Below are 26,558 nucleotides of genomic sequence, written 5' to 3'. Positions count from 1 at the left end.
TTGAGAACCAGTAATTTAAAGAAGGTAAAAGTGGTCTCCCTGGATGGGGTACACCAAGGAAAATTGAGGGATAACTTAAACTGTACCAAAATATGAGCATTAACTAAGAGAACCACACTGATTGTTAACATTCCACTTTTCTTCCCTAGACTTACCCACCTGCCTCAGCTTCCAGAACACTGTCAGGATAAATCCTCCAACCAGGAGACTAAAACACCCCTGAGAAATCCGACCAGCCTAATAGAAAAGGTGTAAGAATACTTATCCTGGAGAAGGGAATGGCTACCCACTTCAGTATTCTTGCCTGGGAAATTCCATGGACAGGGGAGCGTGGTGGGCTACAGTTCATGAGGTTGCAAAGAGTTGGACACAACTGAAGAGACTAAACACGCACTCAAAGATACTTAGTAAAGAAGCTGCAATACATGTATACAATGGAATATTATTCAGCCATTAAAAGGAACAAATTTGAGTCAGTTTTAGTGGGGTGAATGAACCTAGAGCCTATTATACAGAGTGAGGTAGGTCAGAAAAGAAAAACAGATACCATATATTAATGCATATATATGTAATCTAGGACTTCCTAGGTGGCGTAGTGGTAAAGAACCCACCTGCCAAGGCAGGAGACATAAGAGATGTGGGTTCAATCCCTGGGTCAGGAAGATCCCTTGGAGGAGGGCAGGGCAACCCACTCCAGTATTCTTGCCTGGAGAATCCCATGGACAGAGGAGCCTAGTGGGCTACAGCCATAGAGTCTCAAAAAGCTGGACATGACTGAAGCAACAGAGCATGCACACATGTGGAATCTAGAAAAATGATACTGCTGAACCTATTTGTAGGGTAGGAATAGAGACAGAGACGCAGAGAACAGACTCATGGACACAGCAGGGGAAGGACAGACTGGGCTGAATTGAAAGCAGCCTTGATGTATATAAACTACCATATGTAAAGCAGATGCTAATAGCTAGTGGGAAGCTGCTATATAACACAGGGAACCCAGCTTGGTGCCCTATAACATCCTAGAAGGGTGAGTTGGGGGTGGAGTGGGAGGGAGGCTCAAGAAGGAAGGGATATACATACAGTTATGACTGGTTCAAGTTGTTGTATGGCAGATTTCAACATGACCTTGTAAAGCAATTATTACCCAATTTAAAAAAATTTTTACTTAAAAAAATAAAATATAAAGATACTGCAATCAGCAGTTACCCAGTGAAACAGTCTGATCTTCACCCTACAGTGAAAGCCATGAAGAGCAACACAGAAGTCAGATGAGCTTTCTCATGTTCCTTTTAATGACTAACAGACAACCAAAGATAACAAGAAATTTGAGGAAACCTAAAATGAGTGATAAAAATTAAAACAAAAATATTGGGTTGGGGGAGATTAGAGAAGCAGAGAGCATGCAGAAGATAAAACCTTTCTTTAAACTATCATTAATATCTCAGAGAAAATATATTTATAAAACAAGACCAGATACATTTTAAAATATTCAGAGACTCCAAAAAGGAGCCCTTTAAAGAATAAAATATGACAGTAGAAACTTAAAACCCATTAGAGGGAGTTCCCTGGCTGTCCAGTGGTTAAGAACCCACATTGCAATTCAGGGGATTTGGGTTCGATCCTTGGTCAGAGGGATCCCATGTCTAAGATCCCACAAGCCACGGAACAACTAAGCCCGTGCAAGCCACAGCTACTGAGCCATGGACCCCAACTAGAGAGTCTGTTCACTGCAGGAAAGATCCTGAGTGACGCAACGCAGATCCCACATGCTGGGATTAAGACCTGATACAGCCAAATCACGGAAAAAGGAAGAGAGTTCCAGAAAAACATCTACTTCTGCTTTATTGACTATGCCAAAGCCTTTGACTGTATGGATCACAATAAACTGTGGAAAATTCTGGAAGAGATGGGAATACCAGACCACCTGACCTACCTCTTGAGAAACCTATATGCAGGTCAGGAAGCAACAGTTAGAACTGGACATGGAACAACAGACTTGTTCCAAATAGGAAAAGGAGTACATCAAGGCTGTATATTGTCACCCTGCTTATTTAACTTCTATGCAGAGTACATCATGAGAAACGCTGGACTGGAAGAAGCACAAGCTGGAATCAGAATTGCCAGGAGAAATATCAATAACCTCAGATATGCAGATGACACCACCCTTATGGCAGAAAGTGAATAGGAACTCAAAAGCCTCTTGATGAAAGTGAAAGAGGAGAGTGAAAAAGTTGGCTTCAAGCTCAACATTCAGAAAACGAAGATCATGGCATCTGGTCCCATCACTTCATGAGAAATAGATGGGGAAACAGTGGAAACAGTGTCAGATTTTATTTTTCTGGGCTCCAAAATCATTGCAGATGGTGACTGCAGCCATGAAATTAAAAGATGCTTACTCCTTGGAAGGAAAGTTATGACCAACCTAGATAGCATATTCAAAAGCAGAGACATTACTTTGCCAACAAACGTCTGTCTAGTCAAGGCTATGGTTTTTCCAGTGGTCATGTATGGATGTAGAGTTGGACTGTGAAGAAAGCTGAGCACTGAAGAATTGATGCTTTTGAACTGTGGTGTTGGAGAAGACTCTTGAGAGTCCCTTGGACTGCAAGGAAATCCAACCAGTCCATCCTAAAGGAGATCAGTCCTGGGTGTTCTTTGGAAGGAATGATGCTAAAGATGAAACTCCAATACTTTGGCCACCTCATGTGAAGAGTTGACTCATTGGAAAAGACTCTGATGCTGGGAGTGATTGGGGGCAGGAGGAGAAGGGGACGACAGAGGATGAGATAGCTGGATGGCATCACCGACTCGATGGACATGAGTTTGGGTGAGCTCCGGGAGTTGGTGATAGACAGAGAGGCCTGGTGTGCTGCAATTCATGGGGTCACAAAGAGTCAGACACGACTGAGCGACTGAACTGACTGACTGAACTGACAGCCAAATAAATAAATATCTTTTAAAAACTACTAGAAGTGTTGTCAGATGAAGTTGAGGAAACCTCAGTAAGCAGAGCAAACATATAGAAAAGGGAAGATCCCCTGGAGAAGGAAATGGCAACCCAGTCCAGTATTCTTACCTGGAGAATTCCATGGACAGAGGAGCCTGGTGGGCTGCAGTCTATGGGGTCACAAAGAGTTGGACACAACTGAGTGACTAACACTTTCAATTTCAAGAAGTTCAACTCCAAACAGCAGGCACTCTAGAGAGAAAACCTGTTTCCACACTGTTTCCATACTGAAAGACTCACAAAGTTCTCAGTGCAAGAGATAAAAATAGACCCACACTGAAACCCATCATTTTTTAAATTTCAGAACTGGGGACAAAGAGAGGATGCTAAAGTTCCTGAGCAGTAAACACACACACACACACACACACACACACACACACACACACACACACACGTACACACAGTACCAAAATCAGAAGAGTCCTGAACTTCCCAACAGCATCAGTAGAAGCTAGAATTCAATAAGCAATGCTGTTGGATTGTAAGGGAAATTATTTCCAACCAAGAATTTCATATCCAAACTTTTCATTAAATGTGAAAGTCCTATAAAGACATTTTCAGATATAGAACACTCACAGTAAAATTTCTATCATTTCTCAGAAAGCTACAGGGGGATGTGTGCCACAAAAACAAGAGCGTGTGCTTGCTTCAACAGCACATATACTAAAACTGGAGCAATGCAGAGAAGATTAGCATGGTCCCTGCCAGGATGACATACAAATTTATGAAGCATTCCATATATTTTATGCAATGGAATGTTACTCGGCTTTAAAAAAAAAAAAAAGAATGCATTTGAGTGAGTCCTAATGAGATGGATGAACCTAAAGCAAAGTAAATCAGAAAGAGAAAGACGAATACAGTATATTAACACAGGTGTGTGGAATCTAGAAAGATGGTACTGATGAACCTATCTGCAGGGCAGCAATGGAGTCGCAGGCATAAAAGAACAGGCTTGCGGACACAGTGTGGGAGGGAGAGGACAGGATGAATCCAGAGAGTAGGACAGACACATATATATTCCCACGTGTGAAACAGACAGCCAGTGGGCATCTGCTCTGTGACACAGGGAGTTCAACCCAGGGCTCCGTGACAACCTAGAGGGTAGGGAAGGTGGGAGGTGAGAGGGAGGTTCAAGAGGGAGGGGACATACGTATACCTGTGGCTGATTCCTGTTGCTGTATGGTAGAAACCAGAACAATACTGTAAAGCAACGATCTCCCAATAAATTTTTTTAAAAAAAAAGAGAGAGAGTATCCCAAGAAAGAGGAAGAGGTAAAAACCCACAAATGCAGGAAAGAAGAGAAGAAAACCCGCAGAGTGATGGTGAAGGGAGACCTTGGACGACACCTGCCCTGGACAGCAACCAGTTCAGTTTGGAGCAGGACAAAAACTGGAAGATATTTCTTTTAAAAGAAAAGTAATCGAATGGCTAATGTGACTGGGGAGGGCTTTAAGCTAAACTGGCGATAAATACGGAGAAAACTATGCATGGCTAATGAGAGTGTCACATGCATGCATGCTCAGTCATGTCTGACTTTTTGCAACTGCTTACACTGTAGCCCACCAGGCTCCTCTGTCCATGGGATTCTCCAGGCAAGAGTACTGGAGTGGGTTGCCATTTCCTTCTCCAGGGGATCTTCCCCACCCAGGGATCAAGCCCACGTCTCCCATGTCTCCTGCATTGCAGGTGGATTCTTCACCACTGAGCCATCAAGAGTTTTTCTAATGAGAAGGGTACACAGCTATAGAATTTAGGAGATCAAACTAGTGAAATTAAACAATGCTCATATTTTATGACCCAACATTTCCACTTTGGGGGACATATCCCAGAGTAGTTCTCACTGGGGAGCATAGGTACAGTGTTGCTTATTGCAAAAAATCTGAAACCACTTGGGTAGCCACCAACTGAGAAATAGATTATTGAAAATTGAAAGTGAAAGTCGCTCAATCATGACTGACTCTTTGAGACCCCATGGATTATACAGCCCATGGAATTCTCCAGGCCAGAATACTGGAGTTGGTATCCTTTCCCTTCTCCAGGGGATCTTCTCAACCCAGGGATCGAACCCAGGTCTCCTGCATTGCAGGAAGATTTTTAACCAGCTGAGCCACAAGGGAAGACCAGATCATTGAAAGGTGTAGGTATATATGATAGAATATTATGTGGCAAATATTATTAATACTATGTTAATTTCTAGTTAATGAAATTGAATAGATACATACAGCAATATGAAAAGACCTCAAAAACTGAAGTTGAATGAAAAATTTAAAGAGAACAAGATCAACTGCACAATACCACTAATAAAAATACTTTGAAATACAACAAACATGGATATGTGCATATAAACAGACATATGGGAAGTGGAATGGAATAATATATACAGAAGATAAATACACGAAAATGGAAATATATGGGAGGTAGGGGAATTGGATTGGAAATGAGAGATAATATATTTAAAAATGTAAAAGACAGCAGGCACAGACCAGCAATGATATAATAAATGGAGGAGAATGATCAATTCAATTTTGTGCACACAAGATACAATCACATCAGCAAAGGTGCACACATCTACTTCACAAATATATCTCATCCAGTGCCATCCTCTCTACTCACTGCTCCAGCCACTTATGCCAATTTTCTATTCCTTGAACACCCATGCTCATTACCACTCCAAAGCCTTTTTGGACTTCTGGTTTCATCTTCCTATATTTTCCGCCCCTGGCTCTTTGTATGGTCAACCCTTTTTCACCTTTCAAGTCTCATTCAGCATTTCACATCTCAGAGAGGGCATCCTTTGCCCTTCAATGCAAACTCGCCCCCTCAACCCTGTTATTCCCTATCCAAAACAGCCTCTTTATTCCTTTAATATCAACTAGCAAAATGAAGTTTTCTTGTTTGCTTATTGCTTGCACTTCTCTGAGCGTATTTATAATGTAAATTTCATGAGGGCAGAGATCTTGTCTACCCAATTACTTCTATAACCCTTGGAGCTAGAATAGTGCCTGGCAAGTCATCCGTGCTCCATCATTTATTGGGAAAATTAAAAGGTCAATAAAGATGAGATCAGGAACTGAGAGGCCATGGTGTTGGGTGAGTCATCAATATGGATGCTAAAGACACTAAGAATGAGGACGGTGTTCAGAGGAGGAATAACAGGGTCAGTCAGGTACTGAATTCTCCCAAGATGAGGGAAAAAGATGATGCATAGGAAGAAAGAAGAGCACTATTGGATGGCATGAGTTTCAGAGGAGCAGATTTTTGTGGGAAGAGTACAAAGGCCTGTTCCAGTGCAGTGATGAGAAGCAAGGAGGACAATTTCTTCACCTCCTGACCTTCAGGTTGGTAAGATGCAGGAGAAGAAACAGTCCCCATCTGAGACAACCCAGGGAGAACCAAGTTTCAATCAGAGAAAAGAAGTCAAGCAGGAAAAGCCAGAGATGATAAGGATGAGGTTCCTGGTGACAATAGCAGATGCAGGTTATACTAGAGCAGTGGCATATGCATTTGGAACAGTGTATTTCCAAGGGTGCATTTGGAAATGTCTAGAGACCTTTTTGGTTGTCATAACTGAGGGGTATTACCAGCATCTAGTGAGTAGAGGCCAGGGCTGCTGCCAAACATGGACAGAACTGTCCTTCATAACAAAGAGTTACCCAACCCAAAAGGTCAACAGTGTCAGAAACCCTGGGCTCAGACACCCAGGAACAGAGGATGAATGGAACCAGAGGGGATGAACGTCCAGTTGAGAGAATGCCAGGACACTCAGGCATTTAGCGGTCACTGAAGCAAACCAGTGGGTGGCATGATGAGTCCTGATAGCTTCTGGCATGGGAATGCAAAACCACATCTGTTGCTGAAGTTGAATCTGCTTATCTAATGCGATGGCAGCTCCCCAAGGAATCTGCACGTAGCCTGACGGAGATTCCAGGCAGCAGCTTCCCGAGACCAGCTCAGTGTAACCGAATGCACAGGTGACGTCTCAAGAACATTCGCCCTGACCCAGCGCCCAGGATGCTCAAGCTCTGAAAGTTTGTGTTGTCTTCTGAGGAACTCAGAAATCCTTGGAAAACGTTAACAGGCAAGATGCCTTGGGCCCTCTGATTTGCCATGTCGTCTACTGGAACTTTCTTCTAAAGAAAGTTCTTTTCACAAAATGGCAAGATGGGAAGGTCATAGCAAGCTCCATTTTAAAGTGACTTTTCTTAAAGGTGCATATCAGTTAAATCAGGAACCAAATAAGGAAGAGTGAAACAATGTGTAGGGAACCCTTCAGATATCAGGTGTTTGCTCAGATATTTAATAGTACTATAAGAAAGGGATTTGGAAACCTTAATAGCTGAGCAACACGAGGCCAAGCCTGAGTTTTGTAGATTACACAACCAGCACAAATTTGTAGCTAGGATTCTAACTCAGGCCGGTGTGGCATTAAAGCTTGTGGGATTTCTACTCTGCTACGCAGATCCCAGCAGAATCATGCCTTCCATATGCAGGCACGTTAGAAACACTGGATGGATGGATGGGTGGATAAAGAGATTGATGATGGGCAAAGCACCTATATGGTTCGTTCACTTTTTTCCGTCCTACCTCATTTCCTAGTTGTGGTTTTTTGTTTACTTTGTTCTGTTTTGGCTTTTCTTTTTTTAAAAAAAAAAACATGATCCATTTCTTGATTACCCATGGTAATAGAAGAGATAGATAATAGAAATAATCAAAAACAGAAGACAATCCCAAAATAATTTCTATTTAGTCTGAGGATTCTGTTCATGCCCTTTCAAACAGCAGATCTACCAACCTAATTATATTTTATCTTGGCAAATATTAAAATTATTTTTCATTCCTTAAACACACACCAACCAGTGGTGAGTAAGGTAAAGTGAGACACAGCTGGATGGCAGAAAAAAGGGACATAAAACTTCAGAGCAGAAACTCTACAAGCTTTATTACCTTCAAGAGAGTGATGAGGAATTTATTTATAACCCCAGAATGAGCCCTGTAAATGTAATAGGAAATAATGAGTCATTTCTCTCTGGATGTTTTTCTGTAGCATCATCTGTAAAAAAATATCATTCAGAATCTCTTCAGAGAGATTTTGACTTGCCGGGTTCCTTCAAGGGGGTCTACCTTTGGGTGAGTACGTGGAATTATGAAAGAAGCCAAGTTGGTACAAGTTGTCTTCATGGTCCTCCTGACCTCTGGGCATCGAGTCAGTCCCCCTCTGGTAATACTGTCCACTTTCTCTCCCATTGAACTGTAAGTCAGAAGCCTCCCTGCTTTTCTAATCGATGAGCCAGCAGAAGGTACTTAGATCCTGGAGACAAAGGCCGGAAGAGCTTCCTCTTTGTGGACAAGTGCTCAAGGGCCATGCAGGGGCGCTGCCAGTGAGGTGCGGCATGGAACGGAGATGTTGGAACACAGATAAATAAGCACGGAGTGCAGAGGACGGGTGGTTCTCTGGGAAAATGGCGAGGCTCTCCCTCTAGAGAAAGGCTGAAGAGCATCATCTGGATTCTGAAAGCTGTTGTGCAGTCCAGCCGGCAGTGTGGTCATTGCTGCATTTGCCTGCACTGCCCCAGGGAACTCTCCCCGCTCCTTTCCCACACCTGTGCTGAGGGTACTGACGGTTCAACATCGCATCACCGCACGAGGCCGTGCACCTATGGCTTGTCCCCCGAACCAGGGAGGGAGAACAGCAACTGGCCCCATTTGGGGCTGCTCAGGTCCAGGCCCAGGGCTTGAGTGTGGACGTCACCCTTTTCTTCCCCTGTAACACCTGCCCAGCCCCAGAGCCTGACCATGGGATGGGTTCAGGGAAGATTTGCTGGATGTCTGGCACAAATCTGGGTCTTGGCCTGGCAGAGCTCATCTCAGTTTGGGGGTTGTTCGAACGCGTGGCACAGCGAGAATGAGCCAGCCAGACCCAGTGCAAGTAAGAGACAACTCTCTCCCCCTGCTCCCTGGACATGACATGGTCTGAGACGCCAGCTCACTTGCCCTCCAACTCATGGGCGAGGTGGAGACGTGCCAAGACCAAGCAGGTAACGATGAACACTCCAGTAGAGCAAGGCTTCTGGGGTCCAAAGAGGCCATCCTGAGGGGACTTCAAGGAGGCAAAAAGACAAGAGAGAGCATGCCAGAGGAGGTTCTGTCTGAATGGCATATATACTACTCCTTATCACATTCTTGTTCTGTTGATCAGATTTACCTTCAGGTTGAACATGATCAGGATGCATGCCACTGTTGGGGCCACTCCCGCCTGCCTTCCAGACCTCTAGGGGTAGTAACTGCCTCTCGCCAAGCCCCCCACCTCTAAGTGGTGTTGATGGGGTAACAGCAGCCTCTGTCACTCAGCCAAGATGAGATGCTCCAGTGAAGAAAAGATGATGGACAAAGATGTGGCCCCAACCTACCCTGGGGATGGAGCCAGGAAGTGGGACCCGGCACCGCCTCCCCTGTTTTTGCACCTGGGTGGCAAGTCCCCTGTGTCACTAAATCGTTCATTTCCTCAAGATGGAAGATGGGTACACAACCCCTCTACCCTGCTGTTTTGTTGGCTTCCTTCTTTTTTTAAGGTTACCTCTTCTTTGGACTTCCCTGGTGGTCCCGTGGCTAGGACTCTGTGTTCCCAATGCAAGGGGCCTGGGTTTGATCCCTGGTCAGGGAACTAGATCCCACATGCAGCAACTAAGAGCCAGTGCAACCAAATAAATGATCATTTTTTAAGTTTACCTCTTCACTTGGCCCCTAAGCTTGCCCTTTGCACACAGCCCAACCTCACCAAACAGCAGAGCACCACCCAGGTATCACTGCATGATAACAGAAGGACGGTGAGAGCCCCGAGTATGACTCTGTGGGCAGCCGTGCATGGGGCTGGCGTGGGAGCCCAAAGAACCTGGAGTCCAGAGTCAGAAAACCTGCCTCCAAGTCTCCCCTTGACTGACTGCATGACCCTGGAAAACCCCTGTCCCCACTTCTTAGGCCTCGTTCCCTTATTTATAAACTGCAGATAATAATACCCATGAGCAGATGACATCCTGCATGCATCTGAAAGGCTGGGCTAAATTACAAAACCAATAAATAATGTATGAGGTCAGTTGCAAATGGCACCTCTGAGACAGAATGTTTCCTGTGCCAGCTGCAAAGAGAGAAACAAATTAGCTTCATTTGTATCCATGGTCTTAATTCAGAACACAAACAATCACATCAACAAAAAGAAGTATCTGAAGGTGGGTGCTGCAGGCACTCCACTTGGGATCCAGAAAATAGAGGTTCAGAGAGGTGACAGCTGACAGCCCAGATCCCAGGACTGGGCGACCCTGGCCCTAACAGCTCACCAACCTGGTGGCTGCTCAAGTATTAGTCTGATGCCGTTAAACACTGGGATCCATCGTGGTCCATTGTCAGCAGGGAAACATGATGAATTGATTACTACATCGTTTCCTCTTGGAGAAGGGGCTAGTTGGGTGTTCAGTCTTCTTCAGTTTCACTCTGGAGGTTCATTATAAGGCATGAATAAGACCCCAAGCGAGGGACCTCCCTGGAGACTCCATGCTCCCAATGAAGGGGGCCCAAGTTCAATTCCTAGTTGGGGAATTGGATCCCACATGCTACAACAAAGCACCTGCATGCCACAACTAAAGATCCCACGTGCTGCAACTAAGACCCAGTATAATCAAATAAACACACAAACTAAAAAAAATAAAAATAAAAAGACCCTAAGAGGAAGTACTTGATCTACTCCTCAGTGCTGGGTACTGCATGGACACCCTCAAATGCTAAGCGTCACAGGGCCCATATAAGGGCAGGCTTTTCCAACAGCCAGGACATCTGGGTCCGACTGCCTTGTTCCTACAGGAGCCCAAACACCTCAATGAATCCTGACCATGGAGAACTACAAAAAGGACTGGGGAGTCAAGGTCTGCTGGGCGCAGGAAGAGCCATCTTTCTGTGCCAAGACCCTGCTCGCCCACACCTCCTTAACCCATTCCGCCACAAACACACCACCAGTCTATCTCCAGTTCAGCTAATCACGTGCCTGCTAGCTTCAATCTAATTCTTCTTTAAAAAGAGGAAGTCTGATTAAAAACCCTGCCAACAATTAGCTGCCAATTCCCCCTTCCAATTTCTGCACTAATATTCCTCTTGAACTCGTGGCAGTCTCTCCTATAACTCCATAATCTCTGATCCTGGGTTCTGGTGTTCTAATTTCCTGAATATCCTTTGGAAGTTCTCTGTAGTAATGAAATCTGCTTGCCATATGAGAACAATTTATAAAACCCCATCTCCTCTCTTGGATCCAGAACCTAAAATTCAGAGCTCTCCTGAATAATTAAATATAAGTCAGCTTTATCTAACCACATGGTGATGTATTTATTATTTAGAGTGGATCAGGAGTAGGACCCGAGTTTGGACAAAAGCAACCGCAGTGTGACCCAGATCTAGCCTCACCCATTCACTCATTCAGCTGTCACTCAGAACCTCCCAGGCTCCTATGTCACAGAGCCTTCACTGACCTCTAAGCAAAGAGAAATGAGGAATTTGAAACCTGTCTCAAGGCTTAGCAGCCTGGCAATCAGGATCAAATCCCGCCTCTGCTACTTGCTAGTTACCTAACCCTTCTGTGCCTCTAGTGACTAAGTTTCTGAGCCTCAAAATCTTCGAAGATGAAAACATTGTCCACTCAAAAGAATCTTTTGTGAGGATCATATGAGAAAGGTCTTAGCAGAATGACTGCTGAACAGTACAGATTTCATAAATGTGAACCATAAATACCACGTCTGCTGCTTCTGACAGGGCCCCCAGTGATCTTCATCTCATAGACTTCATGACTTTGTGTAACCCTCTCTCTACTGGGATATGCTGACCCTAGCAACTTGCTTCTAAGCCAAAAGAAACAGCAAAAGGTGACAGGATTAGATAACAAAAGACTGTGACCTCCAGGCTGTTGGTATTCTCTCTCTCTTGCTCTTATGCTCTCTTGGATGAGAGGCACCCTTGGCAATGAATGGAAAGTGATCTCAGGCCAACAGCCACCAAAGAGCCAAGCCCAAGAGGAAAGGAATCCTGCCAACAAGCAAGTGAATGAGCTTGGATGCAGATCCTGATCCAGCTGAACCTTGAGAGGATTATAGTTCCAGCCATACCTTGACTGCAGCCTTGTGAGAGGAGAAACCCAGCTGAGCCACACCCGGATTCCAGACCCACAGAAGCCATGGACCAACACTTAAAGCTTTGGGGTAACTTATTACTCAGCAAGACATAACGAATACACTTCTGTTCCTCAAGTTTGTCGTGTACTTGAGGGACATGGAGGAAACTGTACAACAAGGAGCAGGAGGAGGGATGTGGAAAAGGAGGTAGGTTTACAGCTAGATCATCAGGCGCTGAGAATCCCATGCTATTAAGGGATTCTCATGGTGACAATGGGAAGGCATCAAATGTTCTCTATGAAAACCAAGGACTCAAATTTCTCTTCAAATAATAAGACAGATTGGAATCATAAAGAAAATATCTTTCAAGAGAAAGAGCCAGAATAATGTCTTGAACTAGTATATTACCCAGGATATATATTTGGAAAATTTCCAGAGAACTGAGATCTCTTATTTTTAGCCCCTTCTGCTGCTAGGCAAATCAGTTTGGGATTTATATCACCAAGTTTAATGGTGAAGAAAAGAAACGAAAGTGAAGTTACTGAAATAAACAATTTCATTAACTTCAAAATCAGTGAGTTCAGAATCAATTAAATTTGTAATACCCTTATTTAGGACACAAGTAGTGATTTAATAACAGTGAAAATTAGTTTTTTAGGAATACAAAGGGAGCGAGACTTCTGCAAATAACTTTTGACACTGCAGTTTCCTAAATCAATAAAGATACATAATTTTTCACTTCACATCTTCTTTTAAAATCCTGAATCAACTTCACAAACAACTGCCCTTGGACCAGTCCCGTAAATCAGTTTGAAAGTGACCCAGTTTTTTCACATGAGCCATAGTATGCATGTATCTAGGTCTTGTGGTTATAAGACAAAGGGACTGATATTGCTACTAAGTCGCCTCAGTCGTGTCCAACTCTGTGCGACCCCATAGACAGCAGCCCACCAGGCTTCTCCATCCATGGGATTCTCCAGGCAAGAACACTGGAGTGGGTTGCCATTTCCTTCTCCAATGCATGAAAGTGAAAAGTGAAAGTGAAGTCGCTCAGTTGTATCCAACTCTTAGCAACCCCATGGACTGCAGCCCACCAGGCTCCTCCGTCCATGGGATTTTCCAGGCAAGAGTACTGGAGTGGGGTGCCATTGCCTTCTCCAAAATAATAATAATAATAAACAAAAGGGAAATACCTCTGAGGTATTTACAGAAAGAGGCTTGAAGGAGCTTAAGGGATGACGAATTTGATTTGTAAGAATTATTGCTAACTTTGTATCCACAAAACAAACAGTAGACCTTACTATTGATAGAGTTGGTAACAGGGAATTCCCTGGCTGTCCAGTGATTAAGACTTGGTGCTTTCACCTGAGGGTCCAGGTTCCATCCCTAGTTGGGGAACTGATACCCCACAAGCTGACAGAGTGACCAAAAAAAAAGTAAAGAAAGAGTTGGTAACACTTATCTCCTAGAAATTCACACAGTCATTGTCTTGACTCGTTTTTATTGAGCACCTACTTTGTGACAGACACTACGCTGGACCTCACCTCAGACAACTCCCTCTTGATGCTGGCATTGGAAATCTCTGGAACTGTGATTTGGTTTTTCTTTGTCTCCTTGAAAGCATAATTAGACCTTGTAGGAGAAGAAACTCAATTAAAAGTGACCAATCTGAGCTTAACCATTAATTTGATAAACTGTTGCTCATTCTGTCTCTCTGGGGCTCATGAAAAAAATGAAATTTTTATATATATATATATATATATATATATATTCGTGTGTGTGTGCATGCTAAGTCACTTCAGTCATGTCTGACTCTTTGCGACCCTATGGACCATAGCCAACCAGGGTCCTCTGTCAATGAGATTCTCTAGGCATATACATATATATATATATATATACACATACATATATATACGTATATATATATACACATATATATATACATATCCCCTTGAATGTCCAAATTTGGCTCATTCTCAAACTACAGATTCCCTGATGGAAAAGGAGCCTGTATCTCACCATCCTGACAGCCCCGCTTCACGAAATGAGACTCAGGACCTCAGGACCACGCTAAGTGTGTTCTATCACCGAAGTCTGGCACTGCCCAAGTAATCCCACAGGATTTTTACTCAGGATAGCTGCTGATGGAGGGAACATTTGGAAGTGGAGGACCTAGAGCCAGAAAAGCAGCCACATCCTTTTATTCTAGAGATGAGTCAAGTGTGGTCCAGAGAGGCTCTCTGACCTGCACCAGCTCACAAAGGGCATCTACCTTCTGACTGGACCATCACCTCAGCAATAGAGCCGGTCTCAAGCTAAAGCATCTCTCTAGATATTGTCACATCTGGTGATTCTGGTTCTTATCCCTCCAAAACACAGAAATGTCCCAGAACCAGGGGATGCCAAGGCTCCTCAATCAACTTCTTCTCCTCACATTTCACAGAAATGAACATCGAGGCCACAGGATTCAAGTGCTGGGATGTTGAGCAACAGATCGAAAGCTAGAACTCAGGTCGGCATTCAGTCCCAGCCTTCTTCTGCACCTGCTCACTCCATACTCACCTATGGAGTGTCCCCTGCATGCCTAGTGCTGTGACCAGATTCAAAGACCCCAAGCTGAAGCCTGTCATTCTGAATAGCTGTGGCCAGGCAGAACCGAACCTGAGCAACGCTGGCTCTGAGACAAGTCCCAGTGAACAGAGAAAATGATGACAGATCAAAAAAAGTAAAACCGATTCCTTAAATAGCCCAGACAATTCCTTCCAAGAGTTGAGTACCCCTTGCTCCGGTTTACATCTTTCTCCTTTCCCTATTTTTCACAGCAGCAGGTCAAACCTCATCTTTGCAGATTCCGCCAATGGGTGGAGAGTGATGTTAGCTGATGAGCTGGAATTAGTTAAACTGACTCCTTGGGTGTGTAATGCACTTTACTAAATCAGAGATAATGAATTCCATAGAGAGCACACAAGGGGAAGGAAAACATAAGCACACAGTCTAAATACACTTCATTTCAAGGGGAGCCAAGGGACTGTCACAGAAAGTTCATCCTTCGAAAGGGCCTGCTCTTCACAGCTTACCTGACTGACAGCAGTCTCTCCTGGCCATCTTCCCTACTCAAATCTTCTGTGTCCTTTCAAACACCTTTTGGCTTTTGCCTCGCAAGTATGAGCATCAGCTTCAGGCTGTGTGAGAAGAGAACTTTCTTACACTGGGGAGCAAGGCCTCGGTTACTGAGAAGTCATTTTCCCCAGCATTTCTTGGAGTTGTTTCCCCAGGGTGGGGACTGTGTCCGCCTCAGAAATTACTGAAGAGGGAAAGAATGCTGACTGACCTCAGGAGGAACCCTTGAACTACAGATACAGTGGCTCTAATGTGTCTGCCAATCCCTTGACACCACTCCCTTAAGGAAAAAAAAGCTAATTCTCCTCCACTTGAAAGCAGGTCATACCTGGGGATTCATGGCATGGGGAGAAAGTGGTGCTGTGTGACAGCTGAGTTGTTGTTGTTGTTTAGTCACTCAGTAGAATCCAACTCTTTTGCATGTCCATGGACTGTAGCCAGGCTCCTCTGTCCAAGGGATTCTCCCGGCAAGAATACTGGAGTGGGTTGCCATGCCTTCCTCCAGGGGATCTTCCTGATCCAGGGATTGAACGCATCTCCTGCATTGCAGGCAGATTCTCTACCACTGAACCACCAGGGAAGCCCCTGATTTCTGAGGGGAGGCAGTAAAAAGGATAACTTTCACCTGGCTCTTGCTATCTTGGCTTGCTTGCTCTGGGAGAATCCAGCCACCATGCCACAAAGACCCTGTGTAAGGCCCTCCCAGGGAGAAAGTGGCCTCCCCGCAACAGCTGGCATCAACCTGCCAGCCGTGTGATGCATCATCTTGGATAGGGGCTCCTCCAGCCAAGGTCAAGACTTTTGGGGACACCAGGTAACATCCTGACAGCTTCATAAGACCCCTGATCCACAACTACCCAGTCTGGCCACTCCTCCATTCCTGACCCAAAGAAATCATGAAAGACAAGAAAGATTTATTGTTGTGTCAAGCCACAACGTTTGAGGAGAATATGTTACACAGTACTAGCTAATGAATACAGTAGTTGACCCGGACTCACTCTCACCTTGGGAAGATCCCATGCCTGAGAGGAGTAGAGAATGAGAAGAGGTTGGGTGGAGAATACGAGAACAAAAAGGAGGGCAGGGAAGAGAAAGGAGGCGGGGATGGAGGGCAAGAGGGAGTCAAGCAGCCCTCTCCTTCTGCTCTGGTTCCTACTTAGCTCTTCCTTTTCTGACTTTCCATCCCTCCCTTTATCTCCCCATTTGGACAGCTGGCTTCTGAAGACAGGTACAGGGCTCCTCTTTCTTCTCTGTGGCTCGCAAAGCCTGGCAGTGTCCTCCAGAAAGGGAATTAAGACTAACGGGTAAAACTGGCCGGCCAAAGATGAGTCAGTATCAGAAAGAACATTCTAAGCGAGTTTGGCAAAGAAGTTGTGGCGGGACATGAGGCTTCAGACAGGGGCTCAGCGGTGGACCCTGTTTTGTGGACAGTGGTTGAAGGGCAGATTCTTAGAGGCGCCAGCAGACTGCTACTGTTGCCACCACTTTGATGGCCCCCAAAAAACCACATTAATGTCTTCGGGCAGCCCTCTCCCACATTGCCTCTGAATTTGGCCACATGACTACCTTTGTCCAATGGGGCAAGCATGATGCACATGATAATCTCATAGGGACGTGCCCATGTTTCCCTGCCCTCTAGTGCCTCCACCCAGGACAAGACCCCATCAACTCAGCGCTTCCTTACAAGGAAGTCGCAACTCCAGATCAAGTGATATTTGAGGTTTATTTGTGAATTAAGAAAATGTAAGCGATTCCTTGATAGTTCAGTTGGTAAAGAATCCGCCTGCAATGAATCCACCTGGTTCAATTCCTGGGTCAGGAAGATCCCCTGGAGAAGGGATAGGCTACCCACTCCAGTATTCTTGGGCTTCCCTTGTGGCTCAGCTGGTAAAGAATCCACCCACAATGTGGGAGACCTGGGTTCAGTCCCTGGGTTGGGAAGATCCCCTGGAGAAGGGAAAGGCTACCCACTCCAGTATTCTGGCCTGGAGAATTCCATGGACTGTATAGTCCATGGGGCTGCAAAAAGTCAGACACGACTGAGCAACTTTCACTTTCATGCCATCCCGGACCCTCTCCCTTTCCAGAAAAAACAATCGTGTCCATCTTCTAAGACCCCAGAATATAAGTAAACAGAACTCTCCTCTCACTCAAGAGATAGAAGATATTTTGTGACATAACAATAAGAGGAAAGGAGGAGAGAGAGATGCAACTAATGACAGACATATTCACAACAATCTGTATTATGAATATATATGTATATTTGTATCTCAGCAAGCCCTGCAGAGTTATAGACAAGCTAATTAAAATGCTTATGCTTTTAGCAATGATACTTATTGAAATCACTTTATCACCATCCAAACTGAGGTTTGTTTTCAGCTATAATGCAATCCTACCTGGAGTATTCTGACCTAAATTATTTATGTGCCTAAAAATAAATTGCCATCCCCCATTACTATCTTTGTGGATATGTCTCAGGAGGTGGAAATTTTTGGTCAGCTCATGCGGCTCTTAAGGCTTTTCTTGCATCTTCTTTGCCTAAGAGAGGGACTGGGCTCTCTATAGAGAGACTATGACTCCATAGGACTCCTATGACGGGCCAAGAGGTTGAAATAAACTGAGAGAAAGGCTAGGCCTGGTTGGATGCTCCTGAATAAAGAAGGACTACTGGTCAGACAGTTGGGATCCAGATGGATACCTGCTCTGTCTGGGTTCAGTCTCCCACCCTTCTAGCTCTGTCAGGAGTGAAGGGGTTGGGTGTGACTACAAAAGATTAGCACAAGGAGGACTTTGTGAGGGGTAATGAAGCTGTTCTGAATCCTAAGTGTGGTGCTAGTCACATGAATCGAGAGGTGTTACAATATTTAGACCCATATTTTGACCCAGACACCCAAAAAAGTCCATTTTATTGTATGCTGAGAAGTCTTTTAATTAAGAGAAAAAGATAAACAATATTTGGTCGGTTCAATAAAAAACCATTCTACCTGCAAATTTCATCTTGAATTGGTCTACCTGCCTCCATCTCTATTACAAGCAGCGTCTCTCTCCGGGACTCTTGCAGCAGCCTCCTCAGTAGCAGTACCTTCTTCCATGCTCGCCCCTCTAGACCATTCTTCCTGTGGCAACTGGAGACTTCATGTCACTTCCAGGCTTGAAGCTTTCAAAGATTTCCCCGTGTGCTTCGGCTTAAACCCAAGACCCTCCCCTGCCTGCAGGGCTTGGCGTGATCTGCTTCCCTCTGCCATTTCATCTTCAGTCCACTGGACTCACTCCACTGCTTTAAATGGCCAGGCCCAGGAACTCTTCTACACTGTTGGTGCGAATGTAAGTCAGCACAACCACCACGGAAAACAGGGTGGGTGCCCCTCAGAAAACTAAAAACAGAACTGTCATATGATCCACCAGTCCTACTCCTGGGATATATCCAGACAAAACTATAATTCAAAAAGGTACATGCACCCCTGTGTTCAGAGCAGCGCTATTCACACCAGGCAAGACATGGGAACAACGTAAAGGTCCATCAACGGAGGAATGGATAAAGAAGATACACACAGACAATGGAATACTACTCAGGCATAAAGAAGAGTGAAAATACGCCATACAGAGCAACATGCACGGACCTAGAGATGATCGTACTAAGACATACAAAACAGAAATAGACCCACAGATGTAGGAAGCAAACTTATGGAAAAGGATATATATATATATATATGTCTGTGCTAGTTGCTCAGTCATGTCTGACTCTTTGTGACTCCATGGTCTGTAGCCCACTATGCTTCTCTGTTCACGGAATTCTCCAGGCAAGAATACTGGAGTGGGTTGCCATTCCCTTCCCCATATATGTGTGTGTATGTGTATATATATATATATATATATATATATATATCACTTTGTTGTATACCTGGAACCAACACAACATTGTAAATCAACAATATTGAAATACAAATAAATAGAAAATAAAAGATATTTACTATATTAAGTGGGCTTCCCAGGTGGCTCAGTGGGTAAAGAATCCACCTGCAATGCAGGAGATGCAGGTTGGATCTCTGGGTTGGGAAGATCCACTTGCAGAGGGCACAGCAACCCACTCCAGTATTCTTGCCTGGAGAATCCCATGGATAGAGGAGCTTCGTGGGTCACAAAGGGCTGGACATAATTGAAGCAACTGAGCCCGTATGCACTATATTGAGTATTAGGTGCTTACCTTACCAAATCCCAGAAGTGCTGGTGAAACAGAAGATGCAGGCCTACCACAAGACTGCTGAGTTCGCCCTGGAAGAGTGACCCAGAGGCCAGGAAGCTGTTCCCCTCAGGGCTCCCGCCACAACGGCCTGAGAGACCCAGAAGCTGAGGACCACACGTGGAACTGCTGGTGCCTCCAGGCATGCGCAGTTTTATGACCTCATTAGCCAGGAGGAAAACGAACTCTGAATCCCTTCCACCTTCTAGTTTTCCACAAGTGCATCTAATCAGCAGAACCTAATTGGTTCTCAGAACCAACTGGTGGCAAGAGTCTTGGGAATGGGGGTGGGAACCTTCCAACATCTACATCTGGCAAGAAAGCAAAGTGTCCATTGAGAGAACCAATCCACCCCACCGACCACAGTTTCCACCCCTTCAGCACTCCAAATACACCTGACACATATGTAAGCTTCCAACAGCAACAATGTCCAACACGAGCAGCTATCTCTCATACAAACAGATGCATCTCACCTCGCCCCAGAAGGGAAGAGCCAAAGCCCCGTCCATCACTGAGCCATCTTCAACTATCCTTCAGTTCTGCCAGGTTCCCACCTTGGGTTAAATTGTAACCTGAGGATTAAACTGTGTGGTTCACTACCAGCAAGACATCTTAGGATAGTAAAGGAAAGAAAATGGCTAAAAAGTAAATACATGCAAAACAGAGCAAGCAAGAAAATAGAAGGAGCTGCTATACACCTTGTTTCTGTCACTGGTCATGAGGCCAGGGATGGACTTTTAGCTTTCCTACACCAACTATTCCATATTCCTGTAACTCTTCTCAGGCTCAGTTGGTTTAGCTGGTGAGATTGCTCTACTGCAATATGCATATATATTGCAGGGAAGCCCATATGGGCTTCCCTGGTCGCTCAGATAGTAAAGAATCCACCTGCAATTCAGGAGACGTAGGTTCGACCCCTGGGTTAGGACGAACCCCTGGAGAAGGGAACGGCTACCCACTCCGGTATTCTGGCCTGGAGAATTCCATGGACAGAGGAGCCTGGCAGGCTATAGTCCATGGGGTTGCAAAGAGTTGGACATGACTGAGGGACTTTGACACATACACACACACACACACACACACACACACACACGGGCTTCCCAGGTGGCTCAGTGGTAAAGAATCCACCTGCCAATGCAGGAGATGGGTTTCAGTCCCTGGGTGGGGAAGATCCCCTGGAGAAGGAAATGGCAACCCACTCCAGTATTCTTGTCTGGGAAATCCCATGGACAGAGGAGCCTGGTGAGCTACAGTCCAAGGGGTCACAAAGAGTCTGACAGGACTGAGTAACTGAGCACACACAAACACACACACATACACACATGTATATATAGACACACATGCATACATATACACAGAATACTATGTGTGTGTGCATGTGTGTGTGTGTGTATAAATTTATATGTGTAGATGGGTAGACTTAGTCCATAGGGTCACAAAGAGTCAGACACAACTTAGCGACCGAACAACAACAATATATTCATACATTTTCCCCTTTCTATGGCGCGTACACATTTCAGTGTATTGATTAACCTCTGGACCACAGTATCCCAAGGCCCCAGAGGAGACTCATGTTTACAGACACTCTTCCTGACACATGACTGTGTCCCCTGGACAAAACAGGTCAATTGCCCAGCCAGGCCATCTGCCCCATCACCAAAAGACTGAGGACAGGACAGAACAAACCCACCTTCTCCAGCCTCAGAATGAGGGGGTGAAGGGAGAAGTCAGGGGAACCCTGGAAACAGCTCCTCTGCCTCAGAGTACTTCCCCTACAACTGTCTTCAATATCTGAAATTCCAGCATGAGGAAACAGTTGCTTTTTCAGTCTTTCTGAACTTTCATAAACTTTCTAACAGTAACAGCTTCTAAAAAGGAGCTGTTTGGGGGACTTTTCTGGTGGTCCAGTGGCTAAGACTCAGCACTTCCAATGCAGGGAGCTGGATTCAATCCCTAGTCGCAGCACTAGATCCCATATGCTTCAACTAAGAGTTCACACTCTACAACTAAAGATCCTGGTGCAGTGAAATAAATAAATAGCTAAAAAAAAAAAAGAAGAAGAAGAAGAAGAAGAAGCTATGTTGCCACAGGATTCTTTTACCCCAAAATTAAAAACTGCAAAATGGGCAGGTCAGAAACTCAGGAATGACTTTGCACCGGTAAATAGAAAAGTAGACGGCAGCTTCATGCCCCTTGGGGCAGAAGCCCACGAGTGGAATAACAGTGAGAGCAGAAGAGAAATCCATCCCTTTATTTCCTTGGAGACAGCAGCACAGAAGCCTGGAATTAAAGGTGACAAGCCCAGATGTCAGATGGCAGATTAGCTTTGTTTGAGGGATCCAAGAAGACTAAGGGATTTACCCAGAGTGACAGTCCACGGGCAGTGGCTGGTACCAAATGCCATCTACAGCTCCTGCTATCTTGAAAGCAGACTCCAGGGAAAGACCTGCAGCAGGCAGCCTGAACATCAATTACGACCACAGTCATAGGTTATAGTGAGCTGGGTCCTCTGTGAGTCCCTCGTGTTTGGAAAGCTTAGCGTTCAGCCAGAATGTGATCAGAAACTCCAATTCCACTGGCTGAAGACCCTTCTCAAACTAGTCCTAATAACCTTGGAAGTTTATACCGTTATTAAGATTTCGTTTGGCAGTTGTAATTCACTGACATTGCTTAGTATGGGAAAGGTGACAGGCCTTGTCAAGTGACCTATACATCAGAGAGAGAGAATCTGGACAGAAGAGCATTGACATATACAGACTACCGTTTGTAAAATAGACAGCTAGTGGGAAGCTGCTGTCTAGCACAGGGAGCTCAGCTCGGTGTTCTGTGATGACCCAGAGGAGTGCGATAGGGAGAGGGCAGGAGGTTCCAGAGGGAGGGCATCTGTGTATATTTACGGCTGATTCACATTGTTGTACAGCAGAAACTAACACAACATTGTAAAACAGTCACACCTGATTTTTAAAAAGGGAAAAATAAGTAAGGAACCTGGGCCAACAGCTTAACTTTCTCCCTCGATCCCTTGCCCAGGGGTTCCACTGCCAAGGGAAATGGAGCCTGTTCTAAAAAGGGAAACCTCACAACTCCTACAAAACCTCCTATTTGGTAACCTCAGTTGGCCCAGATTGCAGTCAACTCTGTGCCCTAAGTCAGCCCAATAATTTAATACTTGTAACACCCCCCACACCCCGATTATAATGTGCAGAGAGGGGCTGCCTGATTCTCTACAAGTACCTAGCCACCTCCGCATTTCCATAATTCTGTTTTACTGAAGTATCTCCACCCCAATTCCCTGTGTTCCTCCCCCTTGAAATAGACTCAAGGCTTCTCTCTTCTAGAAATACAAATCTGACCCTTTAAGAAACATAACACAGCAGACGACCCATACTCATATCCAGTTTACTTCTTACCTTTGACAAAGTTAACAGGAAAAGCAGTCGAAGGCAACAAATTAGGCCACTACTTAATGGCCTGGAATTCCAATTAAGTCAAGGAGCTTTATGAGGCTGCCTGACAGTGGGAAGGAGTGTCTGACCTAATCTCAGAGCCCAGAAAGGCCACCTGAAGAGGGAAAGCAATTGCCCATCAGATTTGCCGTGGGTGGAAGGAAGCCATAAACTACAGGGAGACTGGGCTCGTTAAAATGGTAATGCTCCTGTCTCTACCATGAAAGCACTCCCCGGACACCTCCAGAAATGACATTTGGAATGCATTTGGAACGCTCAAGGAACCGAGCATTTCCTCCCCTCATCCAATCTAACTATTGTCACTTTATGTATTGCTGTGCAACGAGGCCATTAAATTCGGACTCATCACTGCAGAGTGCAGGCTGTGATTCACAGACACCTGCAGGCCAACAGAAGACCTGGAATCTCAGCTCAGATGGCTAGATGGGGACGTCAGGGCCCTGTCAACAGACCTCATCCTCACTAACATCCCGCACTTCATTTGAAATGTCCTGAAACACTAGGCACCTCCAGGAAACCACACTATGTGTATTTAGAGGGGTGGAGACAGGGCGTGAAATCAGGGCCAAGAAGAAACCACAGGATGAGTCAGTGAACATATACAAGAGAACCTGTAGTATCTAAAGTCATCATATTCCCCCACAGTGACCCATCATCTGATCAGTATTCAAAGTCAGAATCTTGATCGTCATCCTTGCCAGCTAAGTCGCTTCAGTTATGTCCAACTCTTTGTGACCCCATGGACTGTAGCTCACCAGGCTCCTCTGTCCATGGGATTCTCCAGGCAAGAATACTGGAGTGGATTGTCATGCCCTCTTTCAGCGTATCTTCCTGACCCAGGGATGGAACCCACGTCTCTTACATCTCCTGCACTGGCAGGCACATTCTCTACCACTAGTGCATTTGGAAATCATTCTTGATTTTGCCAAAGTCATCTTTCGTTCATTCATTCTGGTGTTTTCAGATCACCCATCACTCTCCAGGCACTGGGCCAAGGGCTTGAGGTGCATCAGTGAACATGCCCACTGGTTCTGTCCACGGGTTCTGGTGATATCCGCCTTAGCTGGGGGGCTCTAGAATCAGATTCTCAGATAAGGAATTGCAAGCACACGTTTCATTGGGAAGAACTCTTGGGAGATACATCTAAAGGAGGGAAAATGACAGGATTGGGCAGAGAGAGAAGCTGGGCATCCAAACAAGTTGAAATGAGGCCTCAGCTGACCCTACACAGGGCTCTGGAGCTCTAATGGCCCTTCAGTGTTGTCCTGAGTTGAAGTCTTTGTATCCCCTGTCAGCCATTCCATCAGTGGATGCCTAGGGTGGGGTGTCAGCTGGGGATAACAGTTCCCAAGGTCACTGAGGGTAATTCCTGGAGGGCACAGTGGTAACCATAGACACCGGATATTCCCAACAGCTGTGTCAGCATAATGAGCAGTCATGGGTGAAGCCCCCTCGGTAGCTCCCACCCATCTGTCTACTGCCAACCTGAGCCCAGTCCCTGTTGGCCTTTAGGATGTCTTGTCTCAAACTCCTTGCTCTTCTCTGCCTTCCATCTGGTGACCTTCCAGTCTTGTCCCTAAAAGCATCCTAAATACCTAAATCATCTCTGGAATAACATCTGAGTTCCCGGCTGGAGACCTTGGAGGTCTTCAGACAAGGACTTTAAAATCTTGGTAAGAATATTTTTCCTCTTTTCATTTTAATAATACCTACAATTTTTAATGTCATTACATTCTGGATCATCTGGATTTCCACTTTAAACCCAAGCGCTACCTTGAAATTTTAGTGCCCACATTTGCACTCGTTAACAATCACGTGGGCTCCAGGTAGTAGGAGTTTGATTTCCCCAGGCTAATGAGGGACAGTTCAGAGACAAACAGGGAATAAATGATGCCTCTGGGCCAAATGAAGGTTGAACTACTTCACATACCTGTCCAAATTAAGCTTCCAGAGTGTTTAAGTCGAGAAGGATGGTGAGCTCTGGAGTCATTTCTAACATACAGTACAAGTAGGTCAAGTTCAAAGCTCACGACTGACGCAAGCGCCATTGTCACATTGAGAGTGGCAATGTTGCTTCCCCAAAACAACTCGACCTGACACACAGAACTCATTTTTTATTTTATTTTCTGTTTAGATTGCAGTTTTACTTGAATACGATTTACAAATTTTCTTTGGTTTCATAGTTGTGTAAGACTTATAAATATGACTCTAAGCCTGGTTTCAGGGTTGTATATATTTAGGCTAAATTACAGTGAAATCATTTGTCAACACTGAGAGATTGTGAGAATTTTTTATCTAAAAGATAAAGTTAGTTCAGTTCAGTTCAGTCGCTCAGTCGTATCCAACTCTTTGTGACCCCATGAATCGCAGCACGCCAGGCCTCCCTGTCCATCACCATCTCCCGGAGTTCACTCAAACTCACGTCCATCAAGTCAGTGATGCTATCCAGCCATCTCATCCTCTGTCATCCCCTTTTCCTCCTGCCCCCAATCACTCCCAGCATCAGAGTCTTTTCCAATGAGTCAACTCTTTGCTTAAGGTGGCCAAAGTACTGGAGTTACAGCTTTAGCATCATTCCTTCCAAAGAACACCCAGGACTGATCTCGTTTAGGCTGGACTGGTTGGATCTCCTTGCAGTCCAAGGGACCCTCAAGAGTCTTCTCCAACACCACAGTTCAAAAGCATCAATTCTTCGGCGCTCAGCCTTCTTCACAGTCCACCTCTCACATCCATACATGACCACAGGAAAAATCATAGCCTTGACTAGACGGACCTTTGTTGGCAAAGTAATGCCTCTGCTTTTTAATATGCTGTCTAGGTTGGTCATAACTTTTCTTCCAAGGAGTAAGCATCTTTTAATTTCATGGCTTCAGTCACCATCTGCAGTCATTTTGGAGCCCAGAAAAATAAAGTCTGACACTGTTTCCACTGTTTCCCCATCTATTTCCCATGAAGTGATGGGACCAGATGCCATGATCTTCGTTTTCTGAATGTTGAGCTTTAAGCCAACTTTTTCACTCTCCTCTTTCACTTTCATCAAGAGGCTTTTGAGTTCCTCTTCACTTTCTGCCATAAGGGTGGTGTCATCTGCATATCTGAGGTTATTGATATTTCTCCCGGCAATTTGGTTCCAGCTTGTGCTTCTTCCAGCCCAGCATTTCTCATGATGTACTCTGCATATAAGTTAAATAAGCAGGGTGACAATATACAGCCTTGACGTACTCCTTTTCCTATTTGGAACCAGTCTGTTGTTCCATGTCCAGTTCTAAGTGTTGCTTCCTGACCTGCATATAGCTTTCTCAAGAGGCAGGTCAGGTGGTCTGGTATTCCCATCTCTTTCAGAATTTTCCACAGTTTATTGTGATCTACACAGTCAAAGGCTTTGGCATAGTCAATAAAGCAGAAATAGATGTTTTTCTGGAACTCTCTTGCTTTTTCGATGATCCAGCGGATGTTGGCAATTTAGGGGTATCATAAATTATTCGGGTGAAAAACAGATCTATCCCTTGCATGTGGCCTTCATGGTCTGGTCCCACTTTTCCTATCCAACCTCCTCCTCACACTGCTTCCAGACAAC

The 26,558-nt window shown here is 45.0% G+C and overlaps 1 long non-coding RNA gene and 1 other non-coding gene across 7 annotated transcripts in view; one reads left to right on the top strand and one right to left on the bottom strand.

Annotated features, from left to right (window-relative positions):
• Positions 1–19,689, bottom strand: part of LOC123330966 — a 69,931-nt gene extending 50,242 nt beyond the window's left edge. For all 6 annotated transcript variants that reach the window (XR_006547330.2, XR_006547332.2, XR_006547328.2 and 3 more), the window contains exons 1-2: positions 19,479–19,689; positions 15,232–15,336 (exon numbers count right to left, since the gene is read on the bottom strand). This is a non-coding gene — a long non-coding RNA (uncharacterized LOC123330966). The remainder of the gene's footprint in view (positions 1–15,231; positions 15,337–19,478) is intronic.
• On the top strand, positions 3,647–3,751 carry LOC112581300. The gene has a single exon (XR_003105835.1). It is a non-coding gene; the product is annotated as a U6 spliceosomal RNA (small nuclear RNA).
• Positions 19,690–26,558: the final 6,869 nt, after the last annotated feature.

This window comes from Bubalus bubalis, chromosome 21, assembly GCF_019923935.1.
Source record: "Bubalus bubalis isolate 160015118507 breed Murrah chromosome 21, NDDB_SH_1, whole genome shotgun sequence".
In the NCBI taxonomy this organism is placed as follows: domain Eukaryota; kingdom Metazoa; phylum Chordata; class Mammalia; order Artiodactyla; family Bovidae; genus Bubalus; species Bubalus bubalis.
The sequence above is the reverse complement of the archived record's forward strand: the minus strand, read 5'-3'. Positions and strand labels throughout refer to the sequence as shown.